At 36.8% G+C, this 18,846-nt stretch overlaps 1 protein-coding gene and 1 pseudogene across 1 annotated transcript in view; both read left to right on the top strand.

The window, feature by feature from the left end:
- SDHAF3 (succinate dehydrogenase complex assembly factor 3) overlaps nt 1–18,846 on the top strand; it is a 59,163-nt gene that overhangs the window by 28,710 nt on the left and 11,607 nt on the right. The gene's annotated exons all lie outside the window — the stretch shown is intronic.
- On the top strand, nt 557–18,754 carry LOC142872913 (forkhead box protein R1 pseudogene; annotated as a pseudogene).

The raw sequence follows: 18,846 nt of genomic DNA, 5'->3' as shown, positions 1-18,846 counted from the left end.
AATCAAGGCTATTCCTCATCTGAGACATTTTCATTCAGAAGAATAATTACATAAATTTGAATATAATTTGAATAGATTTATATTGACTATGGTTATTCATTTTTAGCTTGAAATTTGTCCATAGTTATTGTTTTCATATTTACAACCCCCAAATGTTATTGCTAAAACTCTTTGACTCAGATGAATTAAACATACCTTATAAAATAGCTTCAAAAAGTTCATGGAAAAATGAAATTAAAAGATAAAAATAAAAAATACAAACTTTATTTCTCAGCATAACCCCATCAAATTTAAGATACTTTTGTAGGCAGTGATACTAGATTTATTCTATCTGTAGAGAACTGAGGCTCCGGGAATTTAACCATGTTATTACGGTCTTTTTTACATTAACAAAAGAAAAGTGGATGCCCTTTAAAAGATTTTTTTAAGATTAGCAAACAAAAAGAGGTCAGAAGCAGCCAAATCAGGACTTAAGGTGGGTGCCTAATTTCCCACTGAAACTCTTGCAACCTTGCCCTCCTTTGATGAGAGGAATGAGAGGAGCATTGTCATGGCAGAGAAAGACTCTGGCGAAGCTTTCCCAGGCGTTTTTCTGCTAAAGCTTTGGCTAACCTTCTCAAAACACTCTCACAATAAGCAGATGTTGTTATTTTTTGGCCATCCAGAAAGTCAAGAAGCAAAATGCCAATCCCCTCCCCAAGGCTCCCCCCCCCCAAAAAAAAACAACCACAAAACTGTTGCCGTGACCTTTGCTCTTGTTTGATCACTTTTGCTTTGACTGGTCCACTTCCACCTCTTGGTAGCCATTGCCTTGATTGTGCTTTGTCTTCAGGATCATACTGATAAACCCATTTTCATTTCCTGTTACAGTTTTTTGAAGAAATGCTTCAGGATTTTGATCCCACTTGTTTAAAATTTCCATTGAAAGTTCTGCTTTCATCTGCAGTTGATCTGAGTGCAACAGTTTGGGCACCGATTAAGTGGGAAGTTTGCTTAACTTCTTCATCAAATCTTGTAAGCTGAACCAATTGAGATGTCTCTGCTGTTGGCTGTTGTTTCTTCTGTTAATCATTGATGCTTTTCAATTATAGTACAAACAAGATTAATTTTTTCTTTACAAATTGATGTGTATGGCCTGCCGCTGTGGGCTTAATCTTCAACATTATCTTGTCCCTTTGCTGATTTCTTTGAGACATTGTTCCTCATAAACTTTTTGTAAAGCATCAGTGATTTCACCATTCTTCCACCCAGACTTTACCATAAATTTGATGTTTGTTCTTCATAATTTTAGCAGAATTTGTTGCTCTGATAGGGGTTTTTTTCAAACTGTTGTCTTAGCCTTCTTAATGCCTTGAACTAGATCCTATTTAGACATATTATAACAAGTTAGTATGAGTTTATTTTGGTGCAACAAAATTAAAATACATAGGTAGTTTTTTCATAATCCATAATTTCCATGAAATTTTTGAAGATCCTTTGTAGATATATTATAGCAAACTTAAATTTGGGTATATGTGTAATTCCATTTCTTAGTGACTTGTAGTATGAAATTTAAGACTTGGTTGGGGGGTAGCCAACATTTTCTATTCAAAATATAATAAGTTATTGAAAAGTATATACACATATGTAAACAGTCTTTTTTTGATTTTTTAAAAAATGTTTTTGTTAGTTACTCAACAATATAAAGAAAATATACTTGATGAAATCCTAATTGAGCAGAACATAGTATAAGGAAACCACTCATTTAAAAAAAAAACAAGTTCTTCATTATTTTCCAGCAAAATAGCACACAAGTCTTCTACATTCCTTAGAAATCTTATTCTCCAGCCTTTCCTCCCCAATATTTTGGTTAATCTGTTGTTTGCCCCCACTGTTATCCCTTGCTCCAGGCAGCAATAATGAGTGCATTTGCCTTATTACATAGTTTTGAGGAATGTTTCCCAGGTAGCCCCTTCAGCACTGGGGGAGTCCAAGTTAGGCATGATAAAGGCAATCTCTTTGAGCTGGTCCTCCAGGAAGTCACCAAACAGGTCACAGAAAACAGCCCGATTCTTTTGAGAATAAGGTCTATTCTTTCCCCTTTGGTACTGGGAATTTGGGCTGATATCTTCAAGGCCACTGCCCATCTGGGGAATACGGAAAGGGATCAGAGTGAGTAACATTACAAAGCTTTCTCACTCAGATTCAGTTTTTTCTCTTGACTGTTTACCTGATTGCTGTAGGTTTTTCCATTAGTTCTAGAGTTCTGAGAAAGTTGATTCTGATGGTTTTTGCCAGTTTATTTGTTGATTTGTGGAGGGATAGACTGTTGGATTTCCCTCCTTTGCCATTTTTGCTGACATCCAGTTCTGTGATACTTGGTTGAGAATGGTTCTATCCTGATGACATTTGGAAAGGCAAAATGATAACAACAAGGATTTGTTAAGAATAGGCTAGTGGAAAAGTATCCAAATGGGGATGCTTTGTAGGTAGGTGTAAATATGGAACTATAGTAAAAGGCAGAGATGTCTGAGTTTGAGATTAGGTTTTGAATTTGGTAATGCGGAAGCTCTGGAGCTTAAAGTGAATTTGTGGAAGGAACAGCAAAGAGCTGTGAGGCCCAAGCTTTGTAGAACAGTTACAGTCAATGTCTATAAGGAAACCTATGAAATGGGTACAATAGGACTTTTTCTTTTTCTTTGTTTTTTAAGCAGGATAACTATTTTTGGAATTTAGTGTAAACTAACATTAATTTCTACTTGTTCCAGTTTGTCATCTCTTAAGAAAATTATTAGTGTACTGACAGTCCCCCACTTATAATGGTTCCACTTAATGATTTTTCAACTTTACAATGGTGCAAAAGCGATACACAGTCAGTAGCAATTGTAGTTTGAAATTTTGTCTTTTTCTGGCTATTTGCTGTATGATTCTCTTGTTGAAATGCTGGACAGTGGCTGAGTTCCTAGTCAGCCACTAGATTGTGAAGGTAAATAAGTGATACTCTACAGTGTGCTGTGTTGCCAGCATTTATTTTGCCCGAGTGTAGACTAATGTCAGTGTTCTGAGCATATTTAAGGTAAGCCAGGCTAAGCTCTGATGTTCAGTAGGTTAGGTGTATGAAATGCATTTTCAACTTATATTTTCAATTTATGATGGGTTTATCAAGACATAACCCTGTCCTAAGTTGAGGAGTATCCATATAGTCTGTGGGACCCTAGTTCACAATTAGCTGCTGATTGGTTGGGATTAGAGGAAGGAATGATTACAACAGGAGGAGTTCTCCACTTAGTTTGTATCAGAGAATCATTCATTTGTAATAAAAGAAATAAAGACCCTAGTACTCAGTGTCATCTTTATTTTCTGTTACCCTTTTCTTGCACTTTGCCAGTTGCTACACTTCCTCAAACTAAGGCATCTTATTTTCTAGTCCCCATGATATCAGAACTTTTTTTTTTTTTTTTTTTTTGAGACAAAGTCTCACTCTGTTGCCTGGGCTGGAGTGCCGTGGTGGCATCGGCCTTGCTCACAGCAACCTCAAACTCCTGGGTTCAAGTGATCCTACTGCCTCAGCTTCCCAGGTAGTTGGGACTACAGATGCATGCCACCATGCCCAGCTTTTTTCTATTTTTAGTAGAGAGAGGGTCTCGCTCTTGTTCAGGCTGGCCTCAAACTCCTGACTCAAGCGGGCCTCCCAGAGTGCTAGGATTATAGGTGTGAGCCACCACACCCGGCCTAATATCAGAACTTTGTAACCTCTGCTGAGTCAACTTGAGCAACCAGTTAACAAATACATTGTATTATCTAACCTATCCTTTAAATAACTAAACTGATCTTATGCTGTTTTCTGTTTCTTCTCATTCTCTTTTCCCTTTTAGTCTTTATGTTTCCTATATTTAACACTTTACATATAGGCCTGTAGACATTCTATGAAAAGACCATAAGATGAAATTTATCAGAAATTCCAGTGTTTCTTGTCAATTTCCAGGGTTGAATACCAGAGCCTTTAATTATTTGGAACTATTTAAAAAAATCCTACTAAATTTCAAAAATATATTTTAAAAATATAGACTGAATCATTACCTCTTGAGAATTTCAAAATAATTTTTCTCTAGTGAATTGTAAGTTATTCTTTTTAAAAAATCAATCCATAATTAGACTGGAAAAGGAAGGATATAATGATGGAAGTTTTAATTGCTCCCTAAGTGTATTTTACCAAAGTGATAACATTTTTTTAATTAGAAAAGGAGTATATATATTATAGACTATATCATCAAAAGTAGAAATACTAAAAGCATTTCCCCTAGCATATTGGTTTAGATAATGTTAGCAATTTGTATGTCTACTAATGGAGTATTGAGATTTTAAGGCAATTTTATTTAGAGTTGACTATTTAATTTGGTGAATATTTTATAAAGTATTCTTGTTATTGCCTTAGTGTTAATATAAAAACTTATGTTATAATCTCGTATGCATATAGATAATATAAGTTTTGGAAGCCAGGGCCTACCTAACACAGTGAGTTGGGGAAACTTATTAAAGGATATAGGACCACAAACCTTATGGAGTGCAGCAGCTCTGCTTCTTGGCATTTTCTTAACATGTTACAAAAGTAGGAAATAATAACAGGTGAAAATCAGAGAATCCTGGTATGGTTCCCCTTTACTCAGTATGCAGTATGCAAGACAGATCCAGCCTACATAGTCACTGCCTTATTCTTGAAACCTGTAGTGACTAAGACTTTTAGTAGCTACAGTGGTTCTGACCTCATCTTATTTAAAACTGTAGTCTGCCTCAACTTAATAAAGATCATAAATGAAAAGGCTACAGGAAACATTGTACTCAATGGTAAAAAACTGAAAGCTTTTCCTCTAAAATCAGGAATAAGACAAGGATGCTTGCTCTCACATGTCTTTTCAACATGATAGTGGAAGTCCTAGCCAGAGCAGTTAGGCAGGCATTCATATTAGAAAAAAAAGAAGTAAAAGTATCTCTGCAGGTGACATAATCTTATATGTGGAAAACTCTAAAGTTTAACCATTTATTAATGTTAGAACTAATAAATGAATTTAATAAAGTTGTAGGATCAGTTGCATCTTTGTATACTAATAACAAACTATCTGAAGAGGAAATTAAGAAAGCAATCTCATTTACAGTAGCATCAAAAGAATAAAGTATATAGAAATAAACTTACTAAGGAGGTGAAAGACTTATGTATTGACAACAACAAAACATTGCTCAAAGAAATTAAAGAAGACACAAATAAATGGGAGAAGATCCTGCATTTATGGATTAGAAGAATCAGTATTGTCAAAATGTCCGTAACACCAAAGCTATGTACAGATCAATGCAACCCCTATCAAAATTCCAGTGGCATTTTTGTTTTTACAGAAAAAAAATCCTAAAATTCATATAGAATCATAAAGGGCTCTGAATAGGCAATACCATCTTGAGAAAGAATAAAGCTGGAGGCATCATACTTCCTGATTTCAAAATGTGTTACAGGTCAGGCACGGTGGCTCATGACTGTAATCCTAGCACTCTTGGAGAGGCTGAGGCAGGAGAATTGCTTGAGCTCAGGAGTTTGAGATTAGCCTTAGCAAGAGTGTGACCCCGTCTCTACCAAAAGAAAAAAAACAAACAAACCTAGCCAGGCGATGCTGTAGGCGCCTGTAGTCCCAGCTACGGGGGAGGCTGAGACAGAAGGATTGCTGAAGCCCAGGAGTTTCAGGTTGCAGTTAGTTACAGTGATGTCACTGCACTCTACCCAGGACAACATAGGGAAACTGTCTCAACAAAAACAAGGCAACTGAACATCCCTCCTCACAACCTCCCACCCCCATATTTAAATTAAAAAAATATATTACAGAACTACAGTAATTAAAACAGTATGGACTGTCATAAAGACAGACCAATGAAACAGAATAGATAGTTTAGAAATAAACCCATGCATATATGGTTAGTTGAACTTTGACAGAGTGCCAAGAATACACAATGGGGAAAGGACAGTCTATTCAACAAGTGATGTTAGGAAAACTAGATATTTACATGCAAAAGAATGAAATTGGATCTTTATTTTAAACCACACATGCAGAAAATCCAAAATGAATTAAAGACTTAAGCATAAGACATGATACCACATAAAACCACTAGAAGGAAACAGAGGAAAAGCTCATGACATTTGCAGTGATTTTTTTGGATATGAAACCAAAAGCACAGGCAACAAAAGCAAAAATAGACAAGTGGGACTACATCAAACTCAAAAGCTTCTGCACAGTAAAGGAAACAGTCAATAAAGTGAAGAGAACCTACAGAATGGGAAAAATACATGCAAGCCATATATCTGATAAAGAGTTAATATACAAAATATTAATATATGGAACTCCTAAAGGTGATTAACAAAAAGCACAAATGACTTGATTAAAAAATGGTCAAATGACTTGAATAGACAGTTCTTTAAAGAAGACATACAGATAGCAAACAGTTATCTGAAAAGATACTCAACATCACTGATCATCAGGGAAATGCAAATTAAGCCACAATGAGATATCATCTGACATCTCTTAGGATGGCCATCATTAGAAAACAAGATAGCAAGTGTTGGCAAGAATGTGAAATAATTGGAACCCTTGTACTCTGTGTGGGAATGTAAAATGGTGCAGCCACTGTGGAGAATGGTATGGAGGTTCCTCAAAAAATTAAAAATAGAATTTCCATGTGACCCAGCAATCCCACTTGTGAGAATTTATTCAAAAGAATTGAAATCAGAATTTCAAAGAAATAATACACATCTGCATTCATCATAGCACTATTCAGAATAGCCAAGATGTGAAAACAAATGCCCATTGACAGATGAATGGATAAAGAAAATATGGCATATATGTACAATTGAATTTATATAGTTGAATTCTGCCTTTAAAAAGAAGGAAATTCTGCTATATATAACAACATGGATGAACCTAGGGGACATTATGCTAAGTGAAATCAGCCAGTCACAGAATGACAAATACGCATGATTCCACTTATATGAGATATCTAAAATCGTCAAACTCATCAAAGCAGAAAGTGGGATGCTGGTTGCCAGAAACTGGGAAGGGCAGGGAAAAGAGTTGCTTTTCAAAGGGTATAAAACTTCAGTTATGCAAGATGAATAAGTGTTAGAAATCTGTTGCATAACATTGTGCCTATAGTTAACAATATTGTACTGTTAAGGTTACGTGTTCATACCACCCACGAAAAAAGAACAAAAAAACAAAATAGTTTTGTTGACCAGCTATAGTCTAGCTGGTCAGATTGCCTTTGGAAATAGACCCTATAGTCCAGTTGTGCCGAATGGAGTGTATGTCAGTCAAATTTAACAAGGCGTGAGCTGTGTGTCTCTTTATTATTATGGAATTGAAAATAGTTTGTTATGGAAGTTAATAATGTTTAGGTTGTATTCAGGGGATCTTATGGTTAATTACATTTAAGAGCCTTTTAAAGATAGTTCCTAATTTTGTTTGAGAAGTTATTTAAAAAGAGTATAACAGTTGTATATGAAATGGCAAATTTATTTTGTAAAAGAGAATCATTTTTCTTAGGCTGATTCTACTTCAGTATGGTTTAACATTTATGAGAAATAAGCCAGAGGTTTACAGCTAGGCTTGAGATCTTCTATATATGCAAATGCATTATAAATAATCAGAAATTGTTTTCATTTTGAGTCATTTTAAAGATTGGCCATTATGGAAATGTATCAGCTTTTTTTGTTACTTTGTTTAAAGTCTAGAATTTTTACGTACAGTGGTATAATTTTGTACTGTAACTTAATATGTACTTCATTTCTAGTAAATCCAGTCATGTTTATGTCCTTGAATGTACCAGAAAATTTACACTGCTAAATATATCTATAAAAATTTAGAACATTTTTCTTAAGTTGATAATAAATTATAGCTCTATTATTTTCATCCTGAGATCTTATTGCATACATTGAACTTCTATTTTAATGTAATGAATATTTATTGAGGAAAACAATTTTCCTCTGAGCCCTTTATTACCATCCAAATATATAATTTTAAAAGTTTCTGAAATTTAAGATATACCAGGTGGTAGATCAGATATACAAAGTACATTTGGGCATGTGGGATGAGTTAGTTGCTTGAGATTGGCTGAAGCTTGGCTGTTTGTGTTTGGCTGAAATTTGGCTATTTGTTAAAACAAATATACTTCTAAGTTAGGTTTTAGTTTGTTTATGTACAAAGTTAGGTTGTATTTGTCAGGTAGGAGCTTAAAGTACAGAGACAGCCTCAGGCTAATGGCCTCTTATTTAACAGAATGTGTTATTTAACAGAATGCAAGGTAATTATCTCCAAACTAAACTAAAGATGTGTTGATATATGATTCTGAATTTTATATACCTACGCAATTTATGCCACTAGTCATCTTGATGAATTATTTCACAAGTAAATTGTGAATTATTCACAGTAAATAACTAGCGGTGAAGATTTATAGTCAAAGTAGTCTACCCATGTGGGGATGGAGGGAGGACAGGCTAACATAATTTCTCATAATTTGCTATATACTGAAGCAATATATTATTATCATATAAACAAAATTACACAGTCAACTGAAAAGGCAGGAAAAAATGGCAAATATATTAGGGAACATAGTTTTAAAATGATGTGTCATGGCTATGAGGAAACGAATGAAAAACAGTACCTTGGAGTTCTTTGATCATAACTCACTTTTTAAAAGATTAAACTGTAGTTGACTGGAAAACAGCGAGACAGTGTTTCTATGAGAATCATTCTCTGAAAATAATTGCTTTTGTTACGCAACTGCTCATTTATCATCATTTGAGGAAGTTTACACATATGTAAAATAGCTGTATCTTTCAATAAAATAAAAGCTAAAGTAAATTGATGTGATTCAGGTTTTACATACATACAGGGGAAGAAATAGAGGAAGGTATGGACATTTATAAAACTCCTTTTAGGTTGAATTTTTAAGAGACCAGGTTACGCTGTGTTTATACTGGCAAAATAAATTTTTTGACTTTAAATTAGGGTATTTGAAAGAAATTGTCCTATTTTTGTTTGTTTTGCTGCTTGTTATTCATTTCCATTGTGGTTGCCAGTTAGCATTCCATTAGTAGGTTTAAGGTATTTTATTTATTTGGAAATTAATATTTGACTTTCAAATATGAGATTAAAGAGATTTTTGCTGCCTTTTTAAAAATAATATTACTTTTTTCTGATTAAAAAATTAACTAGGTGAGATTGCATAAAATAGTTTAAAGGAGAAATAAAAACTGCTTCCAAATAAGCATGTTTATATTGTTCCTCACTGAATATCCTCACTGGGATAAATCAGGGTCTGAATTCTGGTATTTAAATTTGCAAGCTCATCCATTCACATTTGTAAAGTTCGGTGTGTTTTTGTGAAATTGAAGAGGCTAATATACAGACTACAGTGCTAATTTGGCAATTTCCCTTGTAAAACAATTTATCGGACAAATTGAAAATAATTGATTTTGGTTGGCCAGTAAGTTTTACACATTTTATTTCCTTTTTTCTCCCTTTTTCTGTCTCATAAATGTATGTTAATGCTTAGTGTTGCTAGATGCTGAAGGCATGTGAATGTCTAGGCGTGAGCCTTTGCCTCAGGACTTTGTCTTCAAAGTCTAATATAAATAACAATACTAAGAAGTGTGCTATAAAAAACATGGATAAGAGAGACAGGGGAGCACAGAGGCAAACTTGGTATCATGGACAATATGACATTTGAGCTGAATCTTGAAGTCTTATTCCATGAAGTTAATATGGACATTTCAAATGGAGGGAATATATGTCTGCAGATGCCTGGATGAGTGTGGGACATTTGGGAACTACATAGGGGCTGATGAAATAAGGAGCCAGATGTTGAAGGATCTTATAGAATAGAAATAATAGTCACCATTCTTAAAATTTGAAGAATCAGATGGATGTCTAATAGTTACGCGTTTAGCACTGTCATAACGTATAGGGATTTTATGACTAAAATTTATAATGATGTATCTTTCTCTCCTGCAGTGTCTTGCTTAGGCGATCAAAATATTTACTGGACTGATCCAGGCACTCTCTCACTTGATTATGTATTACAACATTCAGTGATTTTTTTTTTTTTTTTTTTCTCGTGCCAGGGTAGTTAAAGAGGAGTGGAGTGTGTTCAGGATGGATTTACACTTGATTGTGTTTTCCTCATGCATTTTACTTATTTTATCATGGTACTCTATTGACTAATTTTATTCCCTCTTCTGTTATTTTTTTAAACCTATAAATAAATATTCTGAGTTGATTTTTATGTGCTTAATCTCATAGTCTCCTTTGGTGAGTTATTTTTTGTTATAATTTTTAGTTTGGTTATAGGTATGTAGTTTCTGGGTAACTCGTAATACTGTGATAATGCTACACTCTTTCATTTGTTTCATTAGAATATTTAAATGCAGTAGTTTCCCGACTCTCCCACACGGCGCCGGTCTCTCCTCTCGCTCAAGGTGGACCTCAAACTCCAGCATCTAGACTTCTGGGACAGCCTCCGTGGCCAGGTCCCGGGATTGCTGGACTGGGACATGGGGAACGAGTCCTTTCTGGCCTTCACCACAGCGCACCTTCCCTTAGCCGAGCAGAACCTTGCCAGATATAAACTCCGAGTAGTTGATGCACCAAAATTACCCCTAGAAAAAAAACCCAACTCTGAGGATGGTGGTCCAGAGTTTGAGCCCAGTCTGTGGATGTGGGTAAACCCTAACGTCGTGTTTCCTCCTGGAAAGCTGGAGGTCCCTGAATCTAGCAGGAGGGAGGATGTGGCAAGCACACTCCCCTCCCGCCAGCCACCTCAGGAGGAGGAGGATGCCAATGGCTCAGAGGCCACAGGGGTGGAAGCACTGCCCCTTTCTTCCAGCGAGCACTCTCCCTCGCAGAAGCACTTTGCCTCTTCCCCCAGCACCCTGGAGACACCACTTCCCCTTTTTCCGGAAGATGGCTCCAGAAGGCTGGAAGAATACCGTCCGTCACAATCTCTGCTTCCGAGGCAGCTTTGAGAAGGTGCCTGTCAGTGCTCAGGGTGCGGCCAACGCGCGGCCTCGGTCCTGCCTCTGGAAGTTGACTGAGCAGGGACACCGCCGCTTGGAGGAGGCTGCCCCCGCGCCTTGGCTTCCACTCGGCTGGAGAGGATCCAGCAGTGCATGAGCCAGCCAGGTGTGAGGCCTTGCTGCCACGTGTGGCCCCGAGGGGGAGGGGACCTGAGGATCCTGACCCAAGGCTGAGTGTGCAAGCAGGTCGCATGCCATGGGTGGCTTCTTCTGGAGGAAGCAGGGAGAATAGCAGTGGCCTGAGACCCTTGAGTGATGCTGAACCGAGGACCCTCCCCGACAAGCTTGGGACTTGATGTGCAAGGAATTGATCGGGCAAACAACTAAGGTGCAACTGGCCCTACTCACAGCCTGGGGAGTGGTGACCACACAGTGTGAGAAGCAATACAGGTTGAGCGCAAAGGGGACTTTGTCTTTCCCTGGAGCATTTCAGGAGGCTTCAGAGAAGTGGTGGCATTTGAGCCTTGAGTGAGAAGATCACCTGCTATGAGAGAGCATCCCAGGCTTAGAGAACGGCAGCTGCAAAAGCACAAAGCAAACTCCTTTGAACTCTCTTCTTACAGATGTGATAAACTCTTTTCTTACAGATGTGATGCCCTTCCTCTTTGACCTTTAAACCCAGAAGGAAGAGTCAGCCCATGACTTATTAAAGTTAACCCTCAGCAAAAAGAAGAAAAAAGAAAAAAAGAATATTTAAATCCAGAAAATAACTTTTAAGACATTATAGTATATTTAAATTTTCTGTTAAAATTTGTCTTTCAGAAACAAAGTATTAACATAATAATAGCCTGCTTTGGGGCATGGCATGTGACCCCAAGTTGAAATGTAAAATTATGGTCAATTTCATGCGATTCAAAAAATGTTACTTAATTGGGTGTAGTTCACATCAGATTGCTTTGGAGAGTGTCTAAAAATTATGTAGGTTGCTATGGAGTTTTTTGTTGACAGCCAGAATATAATTAGTAATTTGTTAGAAAACATACTACTGATTTTATTTTCTTAATAATACATTGAAGATTTTCTAAACAGATTGCATCAAGTATAATATGAATGCATTATATTTTTATTAAGTTTATATAATTTCTTTTTTTTCCTCTTTTTAAAATATGGAATTAACCTGCATTGTAGATGAACAAGTAGTTAAAAATCTCCTATGGGCAAGTGCAAAATAATTAGATTTTAGAAAAATGTATGGAATTTATACAGCTTTTTACAAGTTCTTCATAGATTTCATAGAAAAGTGAAATCGAAAGACAAAAAATATAAACTTTATTTTTCAACATAAGCACCATCAAGTTCAAGACACTTTTGTAAGTGATGATACCAGCCAGTCTATCGCTAAAGAACTGGGGGTCCTGGGAATTTAAGCATGTCATTGCAGTCTTTTTTACATTAACAGCAGAAAAATGGGTGCCCTGTAAAGATTTATTTAGGATTATCAAACAAAAAGAGGTCAGAAGGAGCCAAATTAGGACTGTAAGGTAGATGCCTACTGATTTCTCATGGAAACTCTCACGAAATTGACCTTGTTTGATGAGAGAAGAATGAGCACAGGAGCATTGTCGTGGTAGAGAAGGACTCTGGCGAAGCTTTCCCAGGTGTTTTCTGCTAAAGCTTTGGCTAACCTTCTCAAAATACTCTCACAATAAGCAGTTGTTATTTGGCCATCCAGGTCTTTTGCTGATTCCTTCTCATCTGGCTTCTCGATTAAGTCTTGGGGGTACTAGACCTGGCTTGCAGTCCTCTTCTACCCGGGTCGGGGAAAATCAATCCCTGACCGTGCCAGGGAGAAGAGTGCTGGTCCCAAGTTGCCTATGGGCTGTTGTTTAAGCAGGTTTGATGAACCTCTCAAGTTGCCTCTGTCTTGCTGCCTTCATCTTTTTTCCAGCAGTGTGGATTGTGTTGGGCCCGGCAGCTTAATCTCCGGGATGGCAGGTGGTACTTGTGAAATAGGAATCAGCCACTCCCTGTTAACGTAAGTTGGAAGGTGCGATGGCGAGTTATAGAGTTGTTCTCCCTGTCATTGGTTGATGTTTATGTGAAAGAAAGCCAGTTGTGGAGACATTCTTTGGTGCCCATGGTAGGCTCTGGTCCCCCAAGTGGAGTACTTGAGTGCCCCAAGCTTTAAGAGGGACCCTATAGCTCCCAGGGGTTTGCTTGATCTCTGCTGCCACTGAGATGGGGGGAGGAGCAATGCAGTTGGTGGCTAGGTTGCAGGAAAGGCTTTCTTTGCAAAGCCTCAGCGGGGCTCAGGAGTTGCTTTTCTGGTCACTAGGGGGAGCCACTGGTAGATGGGTCAGGACAAGCTCTCCAAACTGGGATCTTTTCACCCTGTCTAGTAGTGCAGTTTTTCTGCAGGGAGGGGTGGGCGGTCTCCCAAATCGCTGCTCCCTGGTCCGCACACTTATGTTCAGTCCACATGTGGTCCCTCCCCTAGGCCAGCTCTCAAATCAACCCCTGTGTGTCTGACCCACCGGTATGTGTCTCTGCTAAACACCGGTGGGCAGGGAGTTCCCAGAATGTGCACGCTGTTCCCGTACACGTCCTCACAGGAAGATGTGCGGGCCCCTCTTCTGTGGGGACTTCAGCCAGGAGCTCACGCCCGTGGGAGAGAAGCAGCTGCTCGTGAACTTCTCAGCTCAAACTGCTCTCCCTGTTGTAATGAGCGGAGGAAGGGCCGCAGCACCTGCTCAGCCAGCGCACCTGAGTCTGAGGCATTTGGTTGCTATGGAACCAGGGGGTAGGCTATGCCTCCCGAATGCCACATCCTTATCCAATATGGCAATTCTCCACTGGAAGGGATAGGTACGCTCCCAGAACCCCTTTCCTCAGCTCCCCACCATACTCTCCCATCAGATATGTCCGTGCAGGTTTCCTTGCCATTCATCTGGCCGCCTTCCCTGTGTCCCCCTGCACTCCTCTCGTGTCCCTGGGGAACTGGGACTGGCTTGCTCACCTGCGGTGCCAGGTTGTGTGACCCCATGAAACACCAGCAGGCAGGGGGTTCCTAAATTGTGCACCCTTGTTCTAGCATAAGTCCTCAAGGGAAGAGGTGTGGGCCCCACTCTCTTGGAGACCTCAGCCTGGAGTGCACACCTGCCGGAGAGAAGCAGCCATCGGCAAACTCTGCTTACACTACTCTCACAGTTGTAATGGGTAGGGGAAGGGGCCCTGGCTCCTGGCCAGCCTGAGCTCTGACTGCTGTCTCAGTTGCAGGGGCTAGGGGCGGTGCAGGGGAGGAGGTGTCTGGATGGAAGAAAGCTGGCATGCTGGCCTCTCATGGACTCCCCAGACTCCTGGGGCTTGCTATTTCACACCAGTGTTCCTTATTTGCTGCCGTGCCTGGGCTCAGGGAGGGTGGAAAAAGCCTTTTATCCAGTTTGGTGTACCATCATCGAATAATATTCACAGTTACCACGAAAAGCTATGAAAATACTCTTCCCTTTCCAACTGTCTTATCGATGTAAGGCTATATTTTCTTCAGGTATTTCAAATTATGTATCTCAACAGATATGAGAATCCATTTGTTTTTTTAGTAAGCCAGACATTAGACTTGCAGAAATGTAAAGCATAAATAGTGCCACTTCTTCAAGCAGAACTTTTAAAAATAAAGATCTCATGTAAATATGCTATTTACTTTAGGAGTTTATTGGTTTTATAAGTTCATGAATAATAAGTTTGTTTTCAATGATTTTTAAAAGTTTTATTTTTAATTGACATAATTGTACACATGCATGGGGTGCAGTATGGTGTTTCGATACATGTATACATTGTCTGATCAAATTAGGGTAATTAGCAAATCCATTGCTGCAGACATGATCATTTCTTTCAATGAGAACATTCAGAATCCTCTTTGCTAGCTGTTTTGGAATATACATTATTGTTAACTATAGTTAATACTAGAATACTGTGTAATTGAAGACCATAACGTATCCCTCTTATTTAACTATAACTTTATACCTGTTGACCATCCTCTCCCCAGCCTCTAACCTCTACTTTTATGTATCAATGTTTTTAGATTCCATATATGAGTAAGATCATGCAGTATTTGTCTTTCTGAGTCTGGCTTATTTCACTTTCATTAAGAGTATAATGTCTTCCAGATTTATCCATTTTGACAGGATTTCATTCTTTTTTTATGGCTGAATGATATTCTATTGTGTATATGTACCACATTTTCTTTATCCATTCATCTGTTGATGGACGCTTAGGCTGATTTCATATCTTGACTTTTGTGAATAATGCTGCAATAAACATGGGAGTACAGATACCTCTTCAATATACTGATTTCATTTCCTTTGTATATATACCCAGTAGTGGAATTGCTAGATCATATGGCAGTTCTATTTTTAAGTTTTTGAGGAAATTCCATATAGTTTTCCATAATGGCTGTACTAATTTACAGTCTCATCAACAGTGTACAAGTGTTCCCTTTTCTCTGTGTCCTCACCAACACTTACCTTTTGTCTTTTTGATAATAACCATTCTAGCTGAAGTGGGGTGTATCACATTGTGATTTTTATTTGCATTTCTCTGGTGATTAGGGAAATTGAACATTTTTTTATATACCTGTTGATCATTTGTATGTCATTTTGAGAGATGTCTATTCAGGTTTTTTCCCCATTTTAAAATTATTTGGGGTTTATTACTTTAAGATTATTTGAGGTTTTTTTGCTTTTGAGTTATTTGAATTCCTTGCATATTCTAGATAGTAACCCCTTGTCATATGCATAGTTCGAAGTTTTTTCCCCCATTCTATAGGTTATCTCTTCACTCTGTTAATTGTTTCCTTTGCTGTGCAGAAACTTCTTAGCTTGATGTAATCCCATTTATCTGTTTTTCCTTTTGTTCCTGTGCCTTTGAGGTCTTATCCAAAAAATTTTTGCCCATACCAATGACATGAGCATTTCCCTTATGTTTTCTTCTAGTAGTTTTATAATTTCAGATCTTTCAGTCTTTAATCCGTTTTGAGTTCATTTTTGTATTGAATTAATAATTGTAAAAAAAATCAGTATTAAATCCTAATGTGAATGTTGATGGATAATAATTCATAAATAAAGGCTTTAAAAAAAAAAAGTGTAAAAGTTCCGTGACCAAAAACTTTGAGAATTACTGAGTAGGAAAGATAACCTTTGAAAATATCATCAGTAAGAAATAAGATATTGAGGGGTATATGGATGTTTCCATAAAGGGAAGCTATCAAAATCTTAATTGTAGATCCTTATAAAAATCTACAAGCTTAGTCATTTGGCATTGTGCCTGTAATACCCTAGAAGAGTGGTTTCTGGTAAATGTTTGGACAACATTTATTTATTCATCAAGATGATAATTGCCACGTACTCTATTTGTTCCAAGCATTATGCTAGATGCCAGCAATTCAGTGAAAAAGACAGATGTGTCCCTATTTTTCATGGATGTTTCATTCTGGTGGAGGAAAGAAAATAACAACAGATTAGGATAAGCACTGAGTAAGAAATTTAGGGTACTGAGAAAAAGAGTAACAGGGGGTACATAGGTAAATTAGGAAGGCCTCTCCAAGGAAGAGATATTTAAGCTGAGACCAGAGGGATAAGAAGCCAGCCATGAGAAGAGCATTCTAGACCAGGGGAAGAATACTCATAAAGACGTAAATACCAAGAAAATTCTATAGTATTTTACAGTCTGGATACAGATACCCTTTAAAAATGTCAACAGTTTGTCATTTATTTCTCACAATACTGTGAGGTAGGTAGTCCAGATACCATTACTGTAAACATTTGGTAGTTCTGACAAATAAAGATGGCCCATTAATTAGTATGGTGGATGACAGTTTTATCATTTTGAATACCCCATGTTAATGGCTGATAGTAGTATGGATTTAATTCAGTATGTATAATATAATGAGGCATTATAAAACTTATTGATGCAAATTATATCACTAAAGAATAAATTAAAGTTGCTACATAAAGCATAAAATAGAGAAATTACTTACTGATGACACTAGTGTCACTTTTGATTCTTTGTATTCTATGAATTATTGATATCAGTGTTTAGGGGCTAAGAAATAGCCCATTTACCTCAAAAATCATCAGGAAAATATATCTTTAAAATTAGTATTGTGAATATATTTTTAGATGGTGAAGAGTTGCTTTTAAGTAAAATAAGTTATATAATATTTACCTTAAATACAATGCTATTAAGCTTCTAGGAATTTTTGAATGAATTTCATAAATGGGAATGTGCTTAATTCAGTTGCACTGACTTTTCATTTCTGATATTATGACATATTTAATTTATGTATGTCCAATGTCACAGACATACAGAATTTATAATAGACAAATGTAACGAGTGTTTGTGAACCAGGTCTTCTCTAACCTTTATATGTTCTTGCTTTTATCTTTTTTGATGTGCTGTAAGTAGCAACTAATACCTTTTTTGCTCATTCCTGGAGTCACAGGTGAATACTGAGTTTGGTTTACTGCTCTGTGCAGAGGAACCTGGGAATTTGACTCCAGAGAAGCCCAGCTTCAAGGCCGCCTGAGAAATTACTTACTGGTGACACTAGTGTCACTTTTGATTCTTTGTATTCTATGAATTATTGATATCAGTGTTTAGGGGCTAAGAAATAGCATAGGTTATTATTTGATGATATTTTATGCTGTCAAAATGTATAATCTATCATCAGTGACTTGAAAATCATAAAACCTAGTTGAAAAGAGCCAAGACACCAAATTTATTATTATTGCCAATGTAGATTCCTTTTTTCCATAAAATGAAATATTCTTTGTTAATGACTTTGGCAGATGTGCTTCAGATCCCCAGTGTGTCTTTGAATTTAGTTATTGTAATTTATTTGGGTAACTTTCAGTTTTCTTGTGGCCCTTGTGTTTTGGTTGTTTTTGCTCCTTGGGGAGGCGTGGCATTTTTAATCAGTTCTCTAGAGAAAGCTTGACTGAATGCTGTGCTTAAATTTGTTGGTTCAGTGTTGTTAAATAGAATATTAAAATAACTGAATACATTTTGGACAAAAGGTACCTTTTTTCCTGCTGGATCGAATGGTTGACTTTCTTTTTAGGAGTTTACATTGAAGTAATGCAAATAATTTGTCAAACGTAAAAGAATACTGTCATTTTAGCTTTCCAGGAAATTGTGAGAATGGCAATGCACTATATGCCTATTTTGTAAGGGAATTTATAATATGATTTATGTAATTTTTTAAAAAAAAGATAGGCTTCTTCAGACTAACTATCGTATGTGGAAAAATTGTGGTAGTATTTTTATGATTGACTCTGAAATCTTTTTGATGCTGTCAAGGAAATTCTTCGTATATAAAATTAAAAAGTCAAGTTTTTAATGGGACAAATGTTATATATTTAGGCATTTTCTTGAATTATACTCTAGTTGAGTTCTGACTGCTATGTTCTAAAATTCTATGTTCATAAAATATTTAAACCATTTAGTTTCACTTTAAAGGAGGCCTATGATAAATGCTTTTCTAAATATGAATATCCGTTTATAAAACAACTCATTATCTTTATTTACACCGTTAGACAGTTTGGATTTTCATATATTGTGTTTTATAGTAAAAATGTTTTTAACTATACTTTTGGGCTATTTAGTTGGAATTTTGTTTTAAAGAACACAGAAGGGCAAATACTAGATATATGATGAAACAATATTAATAATTAGAACCAGAGTTTTCTTTCATTACTTTTTATGTTCCAGTTATATGAATTACAATCATCAAATTGATTTGGTCTCTGCTATTAGGACAAATCATG

This window comes from Microcebus murinus, chromosome 9, assembly GCF_040939455.1.
Source record: "Microcebus murinus isolate Inina chromosome 9, M.murinus_Inina_mat1.0, whole genome shotgun sequence".
Taxonomy (NCBI): Eukaryota; Metazoa; Chordata; class Mammalia; order Primates; family Cheirogaleidae; genus Microcebus; species Microcebus murinus.
Note: the sequence above shows the minus strand (reverse complement) of the source record. Positions and strands in the feature narration are given on the sequence as shown.